Source organism: Spermophilus citellus (genome assembly GCF_964194105.1).
Source record: "Spermophilus citellus genome assembly, contig: SCAFFOLD_187, whole genome shotgun sequence".
Taxonomy (NCBI): Eukaryota; Metazoa; Chordata; class Mammalia; order Rodentia; family Sciuridae; genus Spermophilus; species Spermophilus citellus.
The window spans coordinates 203470-215315 of record NW_027672862.1 but is presented as its reverse complement, the minus strand read 5'-3'; positions in this window follow the sequence as shown (position 1 = coordinate 215315).

Genomic DNA, 11846 nt, shown 5'->3' with positions numbered 1-11846 from the left:
AGTCTAGAGGTTTATTTCAATCAAAATTGTGTTTCTCTCTCTGTTGTGTCATGGGCTCTTGGAGCTCTAAGATCTGAGGACGGACATGGTTAGTTTATAGTAACTTATAATTACTGGGTTGCAGAGGGTTCTGGGAGACCATGACACATGCTATCTATCCTATAATCCAATAAGTATAACAAGCATTATATTGTAAATTATTAAGTAGAACCAAAGGGTATACAAAATCAAAATATATAATGAAATAAAAAATGTGGGGACATAAATGCTCCTATAGTATGTCTTTTTCTTTTTACACTCATCATTTTACACGTTTCTAGTTACACTTTTATACTGGGTATCCAAAACTAAAGAAGTGGTCCCAAATTGTGATTTTTTCCTACACTAGAGGTGAGTATAGTCACCTCAGTGAAGAACGTCATAGAATTCATTAGGAACTGCATGGTTTCTTCAGTCCAAGAGTCAGGATGGGCCTATGGACCATGTGGATTCCCCAGGAAACATTAAGAATATTTCCCCTTTAGCAACCCTCTTTTTTTGCCTGAATACGCACATTGGCTCCTAGTCTCTTGGGTCTTTCTCCTCTCCCTGATTGGGAGCTTGTAGATCCCTTAGGGTGTACTGCTACACTATAAGGTGAAATGTTAAACTCATAATTCAAACTAGGGATATCTGGGCATTATTTTAGTATCCCTAGGTCCTTCCTATAACTGTCTTAATTTTCCCATGATTACAAACAAGAGTATATAATTTACATAAATATTATCCAAATAATACTTGATTAAACATATGAAATAATTAATGGAGATGTTATAGCATTATTTACCCAAAAGAAAGTTTTACTATTGCATCGATCCATTAGCAAAGTGAATAGTGGGAGATGTGTGACCTAATAACATCATTAAATGCATGACAAGGTTAACATTAAGAAATTCACACTTTATTTAGCAACAAATTGCATCTGTAATAAAATATAAGTAAAAACGCTCTGTAAAACTTGCATGGTGGACCATGCTTTGACCCTAGGGACGTGAGAAGTTTTCCAAGTTCAAAGCCAGGCTCCATAACTTAGTGAGGCCCTATACAACTTAGCAAAACCTATCTCTAAATATAATGGAAAAAATAATCTGAGGATGTGGTTTTCTGATTAAGTGCCCCGAAGTTTAAGAGGCTCTTAAAAATTTAAATTTTAAATTTCATATAAATCCTAAGAGACTTCTGAAATAATCAACTCTGAGTATTATTATTTCTCCAGTTGTGAAAAATGAGACTCTTTAGTAATTGTTGATTTATACTAAAATTATATCCTTTTAGGGATGCACAATTCTATACTTGTATTTCCTTATTTCTACAATATCTGCTAAAGATGTTAAGAAATTTTTCAGCAAATGTCAAAAGCAATTACCCATTTTCTAGATTTAAATGATTTTTTTTTCCACCTAGGTCCCAAATACTACAAGGGATGGGCTACAGATAAGAAACTTACTACAATCTCTATATTTGTCAAGGTGTTTTTGTAAATATTTTGCTGTTATCTAAGGTACACACTTTGGACAAATGCTACTCCACATTTGCTACAGATATTAGGTCATGAATTAAAAAATGTCAGAAATTTGAATACAGACTTGGATACATTCTTGGGTTTCTATATGCTATAAATCCTCCAGTGTTTTAAAAATATTTGATCAATACCCAAAAGCTTTGCAAAAATTTTTCCACACGTCCTCTCACTGGTATGAATACTGAGGTGTTGAGTAGGGTGTGAACAACTATTGGAGACTCTGTCACCTATTTTACATTTATATGATTTCTGTGCTGTCATATTGCTGGTGTGAAATAGTGTTGAACTACTGTGAAATAAGGGTTGATTCATCCTTAAAGACACTGATGCAATGTTTTCATTGTAAAACTTCTCTCCAGTATAACATCTATAATGTTTAGTAAGATGTGATCTTCAATATTAAAAGCTTTGCCATTCTTCACATTTATACGACTTCTCTCTAGTATGGGTTCTCTGGTGTCGAGTAAGTGATGATTTTTGATTAAAATCTTTGCCACATTCTCTACATTTGTAGGGCTTCTCTCCAGTGTGGATTCGCTGGTGCTGAGTAAGTGATGATTTTTGACTGAAACTCTTGCCACACACTGTACATTTGTAGGGCTTCTCCCCAGTATGAATCCTGTTGTGGTAATAGAGATGTGAGTTTGTATAAAAACTTTTGCCACACAGTTTACATTTGTAGGGCTTCTCTCCAGTATGAATATTTTTGTGCCACTTACGCTGTGAGATGCGATTAAAAGCTTTGCCACATTCTTCACAGCTGTAGGGCTTCTCTCCAGTGTGAATTCGCTGGTGCTGAGTAAGTGATGATATGTGAGTAAAACTCTTGCCACACATTTTACATTTGTAGGGCTTCTCTCCAGTATGAATCCTGTTGTGGCAATAGAGATGTGAGATGCTATTAAAAGCTTTGCCACACTCTTTACACCTGTAGGGCTTCTCTCCACTGTGGATTCGATGGTGATGAGTAAGTGATGATTTTTGACTGAAACTTTTGCCACACAATTTACATTTGTAGGGCTTCTCTCCAGTATGAATCCTGTTGTGGCAATCAAGATGCGAGTTTGTATTAAAACTTTTGCCACACACTTTACATTTGTAGGGCTTTTCTCCAGTATGAATCCTGTTGTGGCAATCAAGATGTGAATTTCTATTAAAACTTTTGCCGCATACTTTACATTTGAAGAACTTCTCTCCAGTATGAATTCTGTGGTAATTTTTAAGGCTTGGTTTTCGACTGAAACCTTTGCAAAATTGTTTACATATGTAGGGCATCATTCCAGGGTGTGTCCACTGGTGACAAATAAGATTGGAGTTTTCATTGGAAGTTTTGTCACATTCTTTGCATTTGCATGGCATATCTTCTGTATGAACACTGTGATGTTGAGTAAAGTTCTTGAGTGCATTGCATTCTTCACATTGGTAGGTCTTTTCTGTAGAATAAATTTTTTAATGTTGAGTAAGGGTTGAAAAACTTTTTAAGGCTTTCCCACACTTTTTATATTTACAGATCTTTCCTTCAGTATAAATCCTCTGATACTTAACATGTTGTAACTTTTCACTAAAAGTTTTTTCACATTCTGTAAATTTGTAGAATTTATCATTGTCACAGTATCTGCTGTGTTTAAAAAATATATCAAAGCATTTGCCTGCTCAATACCTTCTATACTTATGGGGCTCTCTTTCTCTATAAATTCTCTTGTATTAAGCAAGCTCTGCACTGTGGTTAAGAGCCCTTTCACATATCTTACACTTGCAGGTTTTGTCTTGGCTATGAATATTTTAATGAATACTGGTTTTTGATCAGTAAAGCAAGACTTCCCTACATTTTTCATCTTGGTAAATTTCCTTTAGAAAAAGACTATCATTTCTCTATATTCATAATTTTTATCACCAATGTAAATATACTGGTAATTACTCAGGATAGAGACATGGCTTATTGTGTTACTTATAGCATTATCTATATAGTGCACTTTCCAGAAATCTGTATCAGAATTGTCATTGAGCAATAGTGGGGAAGTAGAAACTTTTCTACAATTCTTAATATTATCCATTTGGGCACAAGGAGAAATTAATCTTTTGTTTCAGAAAAATGGACATTTTATAAAGAAACTCCCCAAAGGATCACTTTTAGAAATATCTTTTGTGTGCAAATGTTTGACTGGAATTTTATTTCAGTGCTACTTTTATAATTGGCCAAGTTAAAAAATGATGCATGGACTAGATTTCAAATTTTCCACATTGCCTTTCAGTTAAAAAATGGCTATGGATTTATTCTTAAAGACATATAAAACTCCTCAAAATATTTGGAATACATTGAATTTTTGTTTCAGATATTAGTTGTCTCTGGTGTCTTTTGACCATAAAATTTTTATCATAAATAGGGACTACTGATTGATTTTGTCTATTATAATACAATTTTTGAACTTTACTCTCACCTATATTTTCTCATTGTTTTCTTGGTTGTAAATAGTCAAAGTCCCACTTTCCATATCTTCCTCTCTCTCTTTTATTCCCTGCTCTGGTAAAATTTCTTGAGGATGATGAGAAGTCATGGCTGTAATAAATAAAAATAACAAACATGTTTACTTACTGTACTGGGCTGAGTATATTTTGAAAGCCTAAGAAATTACAGCAAAAAATAACATCAACAGGGGAGTGGATTTTTAAATCCAAGTCTATCATTATTGTAGAAATATATAAATCAAATAAAAATACACACAGAATATTACTTTGAAAATTTTCCTAATCCTCTTTGTGTTCACAGTATCCAAGATGAGTACATTACTATGGAGAGTAATATAGTAGAGAAAAATACATTGTGTTACACAAAGATTTTCCTCCTTCAGAATATATTTTTTAAATCTACCAACTTTCTTTTGTTTCATTAAAATATAAAAATATGAAACATGTGAATATTTGGGGACTGTTCAAAAAGGGCTTCCTGCTTACCAACAGAAAAAAACATGGCTAAATCAACTGTAAGGAAACTTATGAATTACTCAAAGGGAATAGTCAATTATCATTTAAAAGATGTTTACTGAACTAAACCAACACACAAAAACCAGAATAAAAATTAGTCAAGATTTGTTAATAGTAATAAGCAGAAAGTGTATGTGTAAAGACTTTCTTTAGAAAACGTCTGAAAGAGTCAGGAGTGGTTGTACATAGCAACATAGGAGATTGAGCTAGAGGATCAAAATTTGAAGGCCAGACAAAGTAAAAAATGCAAAGTGCTAAATCGCCCTTAAGTTCTCTTTCCAGTACTAATAAACACATCTCAGAAAATAGGAAAAATGAAACATCCAAGCAGCTCAGTTTTCTCCAAGTTGTAAAGACTCAAAGTAGGTTTTAATCCAAGTTTAAAAACTCAGAATACTGAGAGCATCCAAGAGAAAAAGATGGGTCACCTAGAAATGTGTAACTATATAATTGTGAAATCCTTAGTCGAATCCTCACAACACAGGAAGGAATTTGAGTCTATCTATATTCAAGGGATGAAAGAATAAAATTATCAACCAAGACATTATATTCACAGCTACTACCTTTCAAAAGAGAAGGAAAATGAAGACTTTAAACATATAAAAATACACACACTATTCATCATCACTGGATCTGTTCTCCAAAAAGTACTAAAGGTAATCTCCATAATAAAATGTAAGTGCACAGCATCATAAGTCATATGAAATTTTAAATATTTCTTGGCAAAAACAATTCTATTTTAATGTAATGATGGGTCTCCAAACATGTAATTTTGCAATAGAATTTGAAAGAAAAAAGCATAACAACAATACTGTTAATAGGCATATATACCTGTAACAATAATATAATTTTAAAAGGACACATAAATATATTCAGTTTTTTAATAAAGTGAAGTCAAGTTGATACTCATACAAATTATGAGTAGGAGATTCTTCATTTTTAGACATTTTGTTGGCAACTACAAGATTACAAAATTCTTATCAAAACAGAACTTGGATATCTGAATTAACTCTAAATATTGCAACTGTAGGTAGTCTACAGGATACTCTAAATCTAAGAACACACACATACTGAAAGCAAAAGGATATAATAATGACACATACAAAAGTGATTGAACAAAACCTGGGCTGTCTAAATTATAGTACACAAAACATAGTTTAAGACAGTTATAGGACATAGAAGACGTTTTAAATTAAAAAAAAAAACTCTGAAAAGAGGCAAAAGAGATAAAAGGACCCTTTCCCTAGGTTCTGAATTAAGAGTAAATACATTCGCTACATACTTCATACTTCCCAAACACACAAAGAAAACACTGAGAGGGTTGAATGAAAACAAAGAATCACTGTGATACTAAGAGACATAAATCCCCACTTACTGAAAAGGGAAATACAGTGAAGCAAAATGGTAATTGGAAAGCATAAGACTTTGAAAATATTTTGAAACTACTATAGACATAGAATCCCTGCTCTTTTTTTTTCAAAAGAAAAAGAACTTTATTTTTAGAACACACACACCGCACCACACAGCTCCTCAGGAAAACCTTCAGAGCCCAACTGCCACCACCTTCCCACAAGCCTCTCCACCTCCCCCACTCCTCCGGCTCTTGCCGATTGGCTGGGTTGCATGGGCAGAGCCAAAAAGAAGTCCCCCAATGAGCAGCTCTGTGGTCTGAAAGGGCGGGGAAACAGCCCAATGAGCATCACCGCAGAGGAGCCAATCAGTTGGCAGCTAGAAGTTTGCTGGGGCCGCTGGGAGCCAATCATCAGCTGGCAGCTGGACGTTTGCTGGGGCCTCTTCGGCTGTGGCTCTCAACAGTGTGTGTTCTTGGTTACTTCCCCCTGACCTCGATGGGCTGCCACTCTCTGGTCAGTGTCAGTCTCCTCCTCTCTTTTTTTTTAATTTTTTTGGTTGTTCACAACATTACAAAGCTCTTGACATATCATATTTCATACATTAGATTGAAGTGGGTTATGAACCCCCAATTTTACCCCAAATGCAGATTGCAGAATCACGTCGGTAATTGCAAAGCATAAGACTTTACAATAGTTTCAAAATATTTTCAGACTTATAGAATCCCTGCTCTTAATCACAAGTGGGATATTATGCTGGTTAGATCAATTTTATATATTAAAACAAAGGTTAATAAATGTTTAAGTGATAGTTATTTTGTAACTAACATTTAATAAATATTTGAAGTCAAAAGTGGTAGGGATTTTCAAAATTCCCTAAATATGTGTCAGTTGATTGAACACTCTTGGCCATGCTGTTGTTCAAAATTGAAAGATTAAATTCAAAGGTGTTTATACTACTTAAAGTTAACTAGAGGCTCCATGTAATATTCATTAACCTCCCATTGTTAAAATTTTTTTGCAGATAAATGTGTCCTTTAAATTGTATGAATATCCCCCAAAATACAAATAAGATTAATTCCCTGCTAAAAAATATACTAAAAGTTATAGCATTTAATGGTAAATGCAAACATGGAGTCAGTAGATGGAGTTCTTAGTGAGTGTAGCAATAAGCCCTCACATCAATAGCAAATTAATAACATTGCACACCAGTGTTGTTACATTGTTATTCAACAGAGCCATCATGGGGGGTCGCAAACCAAATATCCCTTGAAAAGAACGATGAGCCATATTGGAATATAAAACTACAGAACTTTGAAGTCAAAGAATTTATTCTAATTAGATATTTTACAAAATGTATGCACACTAGGTTAACTGAAATGTCACAGAAAGAATACTGCAGAATTCTACGAACATGACATCTCTAAACTAAAAAAGAAGCTTTCTGAACAAAAGGGAATAGTTTTGTGATGAGGAGACAGAAATGAGCCCTTGCTTCCTAGGCATTGTGGTTTTTTTTTTTTTTTTTTTTGAGATGTAAACTTTGTAGAGATATATTGCATAACAATTTGAATTAATGTTACTGAACTGTATATTTACAATTTTGGAGACAGTAAGTTTTACTTTGTGGTTTTGATTACACTGAAAATTAATAGATAAAGAGAATTGCAACATTTCTCAAAGCTACATTTAAAATAATGTGGTCTTTATTCTTGAAATAAGAACAAGCTCATCAATATACAAGTGATGAGCATGCATGTAATATCAACTACAAGGAAGTCTGAGGCAGGCGAATTGCAATTTCAAGACATCCTCAATAACTTAGTGAGAACCTCTCTCCAAATATGAGTGAAAAGGAGCTCGGGGTGTAGTTCAGCATGAGAGTATCACAGCCATCAATCCCCAATACAATTACACATAGAAAACTTCAATTTCTACATACATGGGCAGAATGAAAACCCAATCAAGATAAAATACAAAAGTCATAGACAAAAGAGGCTTAATATTTATAAAAGCAAAAGCACATATAATATTTTGGCAATACAAACAAGAATCATACATATCTTAGTTTGGGAAGCAATTAACTTATATGAGGAAACACAGTCTATAACATGGAACATACTGTACACAATTTTAAAAAAAGGAAAAAACAACCAAATTGTAAATATCCACAGATGTATTATTTTACAAATCCTCTAACTCAAATAAAACTTACACCATCTCTCAAAACAGCAGTCTTTGTCCAACTTGACATTCATTCCATGGAAGGTAATTTCACAGAAAATCCATTACACATATCAGAAAGAACTGTGATAAGGAAATTTTAGTGAAAAAAATATATACAAATAAGATTAGAGACACTGACTTATGATAGTAATGTATTACAATGGGTGGACCTAGAGGTCTTAAGAAATGTGCAAAACTTTCCTGCAAATAATGGAAGAAGGGCAGGAGTTGTAGAGTAGTGTTAAAGAGCTTGCCTAGCATATGTGAGGCCCTGGGTTCAATTCTCAGTACCATATACGGATAAATGGGAAATTCATTAACAACTAAAAATATTTTTAAAATTGTGGAAGAGCTGACAGATAATATTGACACTCACAAGGCAAGGGGAGTGTTTTGTTGTTAATTTGAATGTATGAAAATATTACTGAAGGAAAAGCAGGATACTACATAATTTTAAAACACAAAACACAGGACAGGTTTTTCTATGACAACAAGAGAAATAATTCAAAGCTTCTAAAAAATGTTTTCTGCTGGATAATTTCTCAATGAACATTTTTGAATTTAGACTTCCTCCTCTACCTCAACTATGTCCTCTACTATATGTAGGCCACAGGATTTGACATCACTGCATTCCTCTAAGTCAACCATATGTCAAGTGAAAGATATATATCATGCCAGCAAAGGAAAACATTAAGGATGAAAATAAACATCATTAACATTGTCTTGTCAGCACCAAGAACTACAACATCTTCTTTATTGAAAGCATAAATCTGCAACACATTCTTGTGGAGAAGTTCCCAAAAGATATACTTCAAGGGAAGAAAACTAAATAATGATAATTAGGAATTTTGAAGGAAAGTTATGCTCACCGACAAAGACTAGGTTGCTGTAGGTCTCCAACATCACTTCTCTATATAAATTCTGCTGAGCAGGATCCAGGCATTCCCATTCCTCCTTAGAGAAATCAATAGCCACATCCCCGAATGTCAATGGCTCCTGAAATAAAAATTATTAGATCAATAGAACATGGACCAAACCATTATTCAGTTTTTAATATGAATTAAGAGTTAGTAGAACTGACTATCATGTAGGAGAGTGACTTTAATTATGGAATAAGATACTTTGCATTATCTAATTCAGAGGAAAATACATATGTCTAAAAACAGTGTATATATTCCATATCAGAGTGAAGTGAAGGATATATACCATAATTCAAGCACTGAATAAAAGCCCAACTCCTAACTTTTCTGCCATCAGTGAATGTGAAATTTGGCAGAAATTCCAGATGCAAATCAGAGTTGTCCAAGATATTCTCATAAGGAGATTGTGCACAAGGGAGACAAAATACTGGTAAAAAACCTTTTGAAAACAGTCTGGTTCCTATCCTCTCTGCTTTCTATCCATGAGAGAGATTGAACTCCCCAATACAATTAGTTTCAAGTATCATCCATGACACATTCTCAATGTGTAAAATATTCGTAAAATATTAATATTTGGAGACATGTAAAGTGACACTTCCACCTCGTGAAAAGACAAACTTGAATTATTTCAAGTTCTATAAGCAGTTAAATGAGTGAATAAATTTGGTACAATAGAATGAACAATGGGTTACAGAAGACTTCAAGGAGGAGATCAAAAAATTCTTAGAGGTAAACAAGAACATAGACACAACATATCAAAATATCTTGGAGACTATGAAAGCAGTACTAGGAGGAAACTTCATTGCATGGAGTTCATTCCTTAAAAGAATAAAAAGTCAGTAATTGATCTCATACTTCATCTCAAAGCCCTAGAAGAACAAATCAACAGCAAAAGCAGTAGAAGGCAAGAAATAATTGAAATTAGAACTGAAGTTGAATTAAAAGAAACAATTAAACCTTGACAAAAAGTTGGTTCTCTGACAGATCCCTAGCAATGTTAATGAAAAGAAGGAGAGAGAAAATTCAAATTACCAACATACATGATGAAAAAGGCAATATCCCAACAGACACTACAGAAATAGAGAGGATATTTAGAAATTATCTTGAAAATGTATATCCCAATAAAATAGAAGACATTGAAGGCATCAACAAATTTCTTAAGTCATAAGATATGCCCAGATTGAATCAGGAAACATACACAATTCAAACAGACCAATATTAAATGATGAAATACAAGATGCCATCAGAAGCTTATCAACCAAGAAAAGCCCAGGCCCAGATAGATACACTGCTGAGTTAAACAAGACCTTTAAAGAAGAAATTCAAAATACCAATATTCTTAAATTTATTTCAGAAAATAGAGAAAGAAGGAGCACTCCAAACTCATTCAATGAGGCCAATATCACCCTGATCCCCAAACCAGGCAGGGACAAATGAAAGAAAGGAAACTTCAGGCCAATATCTCTAATGAACATAGATGCAAAAAATTTGAATAAAATTCTGGCAAATTAAATACAAAAACATATTAAAAAGGTCGTGCACCAAGATCAAGTGGGGTTTGTCCAGGAATACAGGGTTGGTTCAACATATGTAAATCAAAAAAGGTAATTCATCACATCAATAGACTTAAAAATAAGAATCATATTATCATCTTGAGAGACACAGAAAAAAACATTTGACAAAATACAGCACCCTTTCATGTTCAAAATATTAGAAAAACTTCAGACAAGAGGAACATACCTCAACATCATATTAGCTCTCTACATTAAGCCTAAGGCCAACATCATTCTAAAGGGAGAAAAAACTAAAGGCATTCCCTCTAAAAACTGGAACAAGACAGGGGGTGCTCTCTCTCACCATTTCTATTCAACATATTTCTTGAAACACTGGCCAGAGCAATTAGACAGATGAAAGAAATTAAAAAAGTAACTACAGGAAAAGAACTTAAATTAGCACTATTTGATGAAAATATGATTGTATACCTAGAAGACCCAAAAAGCACCACCAGAAAACTTCTAGAACTAGAAATGAATTCAGCAAAGCAGCAGGATATAAAATTAACACACATTAAAAAAAGGCATTTCTGTACTTCAGTGACAAAGCCTCAAGAAGGAAATAAGAAAATCTACCCCATTTTCAGTAACTTCAAAAAAAAGAAAACATAAGATATTTGGGAATCAACTTAACAAAAGAGGTGAAAGATCTATACAAGGAAACCTACAGAACCCTAAAGAAAGAAATGAAAGAAGACCTTAGAAGATGGAAAGATCTATCTTACTCTTGTATAGGCAGAATTAATATTATCAACACTACCATACAACCAAAAGCACTATACTGATTTAATGCAATTCTGTTCAAAATCCCAATGACATTTCTCATAGAAATAGAAAAAGCAATCATGAAATTCATCTGGAAAAATAAGAATCCCAGAATAGCTAAAGCAATTATAAGCAGGAAGAGCAAAGCAGGTGGTATGACTATACCAGACCTTAAACTATACTACAGAGCAATAGTAACAAAAACAGCATGGTATTGGCACTAAAACAGGCCAGTAGACCAATGGTTCAGAATAGAGGACACACAGACTAACTCACAAAATTACAATTATCTTACATTAGACAAAGGTGCCAAGAACATGCATTGGAGAAAAGATAGCCTCTTCAACAAACGGTGCTGGGAAAACTGGAAATACATTTTCAAAAAATAAAATGAAAACCCTATCTCTCACCATGCACAAAACTCAATTCAAATTGGATCAAGGACCTAGAATTTTAACCAGAGACTCTGCATCTAACAGATGAAAAAGTA